Source organism: Rhagoletis pomonella, unplaced genomic scaffold (assembly GCF_013731165.1).
Source record: "Rhagoletis pomonella isolate Grant_MI unplaced genomic scaffold, Rhpom_1.0 Rhpom_scaffold_00001, whole genome shotgun sequence".
Lineage (NCBI taxonomy): Eukaryota > Metazoa > Arthropoda > Insecta > Diptera > Tephritidae > Rhagoletis > Rhagoletis pomonella.
This window is the reverse complement of record NW_023458555.1, coordinates 28,125,522-28,128,902: the sequence shown is the minus strand read 5'-3', so window position 1 is coordinate 28,128,902 and position 3,381 is coordinate 28,125,522.

The window sequence follows — 3,381 nt, the reverse complement described above, 5'->3', positions numbered from 1 at the left end:
ATATGTACATACATGAATACTATGCGTGTACGCTGACATCGGCAACGATTACGAATCCACACCAGGGATGGAAAAGTAGGTACAAGTGTACCTTTTTACGACTTTTTCGAATCAAAAGGTACATTCGGTACATTGAGCTCGATATAGGTTAAATTAAGAAACATTTTGTAAACAAAGAACATCATTGCGTCAACAAGAAATCTTAGCAGTGGTCAAATTCCTTTATTAAATTCTTTGTTAATAGTGAAAAACTCACGTTTTGAGGGATTTCTAGCAAAGTAGCTACACTGCATGTGTGAATTTTAATTGTGAATGAGTTGAAAGTGTGGAGGAAGCAAATAATAATTATAGGCGGAAATATCTAAAATCTGAATTTAACATGGTGTGAAGGGAATTCATTTATCTTACAACGATGGATATGTAAGTCAAATTTTAGCTCAAGTTCGCCTGTCCACGAAATACCACAAAGGTTTTGTATCAAAGGCGTGGTTTACAAAAAAAAACCCAAAATGCTTTATGTATGCAGTGCAATATAGGCGAAATGGAAAGCCTCGAACATCTGCTCTTCAAGTGCCCAATTTATTATTCCTTTAGGGACTACTACCTAGGACCACTTCTAAAAGAGCTAGAGCTATAATACCGACAAAAATTATACCAGTTTTCTTGTTTATAAGAAAATATTTAGTGGTCGCTCAAAGCGCTCAAACTTTTCCATGCTTTTTATATGGGGGAAAACAATTTTTCGTAGAAATGGTATATAATTCTTGAAAATCTAAATTTTTAACGGAAAAAGTTGCTTCTCTTTAGGGGACTGCCAATGATAAAACGCAATTATTTATTATACCATTTTTAAATACAATCCCCATTGAATTTTTTATGGGTTTTTGGGGGCCTATAAAAACTAGTTAATAATAGAAAAAGGTTTAATAACCAATATTATTGAAAATCTCCAGAAGAGAAACAAAATTTTCTACCGAAAATTAATATTTCTCAAGAATTCTAAACCGTTTCTAGGAACCCTTGTTTTCCCCATATAAAATAAAGGAAAAACTTTCAAGTGCTTTGAGCGATCCCTAATATTTTTTTTTTATTCCAAATAAAACCTACTTTTTCGGTATAGTACAATCCTAGAGGGTGGGCATTAAAACTCCGATTTCATTTTTTTGGAGCACCCCAATGTAAATATACACATATAAAAAAAGTTAACAAAATAGTTAGCTCAGTTTTAGATACATTTGACAATAAGGTATATTTCAATTGCCAAATGAGGTACAGGGTGCGTTCAGAAATGCATGAAGCCAAAGCATCAGTCTCTTTTATTTCTAAACTATAATTGATGGAAATGTCGTGTTTACGCAACTAAGTTATAATTCGGCTTTTAACCGTGGTTACGCATATTTGACATTTCTATCAGTTATAGTTTAGAAATAACAGAGACTGATGCATTGGCTTGATGCATTTCTGAACGCACCCACATTTCAGTTGTCAAATCAAGTACAATTTGAAATTTCGATTTTCCATCCCAGACCCACACCGAAAAAGCCCAAGGCCACAGAACAAAGAACTACCACCATATGTAAAATGGCGAAGACGAACAAAACTAACTTACATTGAGTTGAGTAAAATATAAATACATATTTAGTAAATCTTACCTTAAACGATAAGCTGTTTCTGGATCCAGTATCCAAAAAGATGTATTTTACCACAATTTCTATAAAACGTCGCAAGGCGGAAGCTTCCGCAAACTCAGATATGGCCAGGCACCTTTGCCCGATCTTTCAAAAGTATTTTCTCCTATTCAAACTCCGTAAAATCCTATTGTCTCTGTTTCTCCGGTAATATTGATGCTCAGTGAATATATTTTATGGTTTTTAAGTACTTAGAAGAACTTTATTTCTGTATATTCAAATTTTTTCTTTAATTTCACAAGCACAAGCTCCGTCTGGCTACAAATGCAGAAGAAAAATGGCGCCTTCGGGCCTTTTTTCAATTAAAACACGAAGCGTGATTCAGCACGCAGGGTTGCTAAACTGGTTGCCAGCTGTAGCTGTATTCACACACTATATTTCAAGCATGCTTGCTGTTCCTCGCTTGGAACACACATATAAACGAATAGATTTATTATTAAACTAATTCATTTTTATATGAAAGTCCACTGATTTTGTTTAAAAAAATTATCAATTTTATCCATGGCAAAGAAGGTAAATCTATAGATATAGCTATAGATAAATAGATTTACCTTCTTTGTCCATGGACACCAACAATCGGCACTTGTTGACAAACGCTTTGCACTTACAACCACTTTTTATTAAAGGATACCATAGAACGTAGATAACAAAAAGGGGCAACTCGTTATAATTGTGCCGAAAGTGCGCAACAGGGGCGTGTTTTCTCTTTTCATTTAATCAAAAAACGCACTAGGTCAAAAGAGAAAGCACGCCCCTGTTGCGCACTTTCGCTACAATTATAACGAGTTGTCCCTTCTTGTTATCTACGTTCTTTGAAAATACTTTTATAAACAATCACCTCTGTATTTTACACATGCACTGAATATCATATATTTGACACCTTCAATTATATATTTTCTAAATTAAATTACATTTTTCCAATCACTTATGCCAAGTAACCACGAAAATTCACAATTACCGCTTTCCTTCTCTTTTGCTTGTATTTTCCGTATTCGAGGCGAAAATAAAAGAAATGCTGCGGCAGAGTGAAAACGGAGACGAATTCTTCTATCTAACGTTTCAGATACGGTCAAAATCGTCACGGTCCGTCTAAAAAATTTACCTCCTTTGATTGAACTATACGTAAGCCATTCCTACGGAATCTTGTTCTACTTCCGCTGCAAGCAAATTTTTCCACTACAACCCTGCGCTTCGTATTTCCTGCTGAATTTTGACATGTTTACACAAACAGCTGTTCTCTGACAATCGCTAAAGATGGAGAGTTCTTTGCGCGGCTCCCCTTCTATTGGAGCTCTATCCAACAGCTCCGCTTAAGAACGTTAAGCACGAAAACAACACAAACACATCAACACTAGCAGTTGCAGCAACAACATCAGCAGAATCAGGTAGACACATATGGAATAATTTGGTACAGATACGACGTAAAGACTTCTGCAGCTTCTACATTCTACAAGCAAAGACTGTTCATTTTTTAAATCATAAATATTTATAAACTGAATGCGAGGTGGTATTACAAAGCTAAGTAGAGGGGTGACATATTGACAGTTTTATGTAGTAACTAAGCGTTTATCATATTTGCAAAACCAGTTGTAATGTGATAAGGGCAATGAACTTTTGACCACCGAGATATCAAAGAAAGCTTATGGTCTCTTGCGGCCGGCGCACAAGCGATCATCGAACTATTAGATTAGTG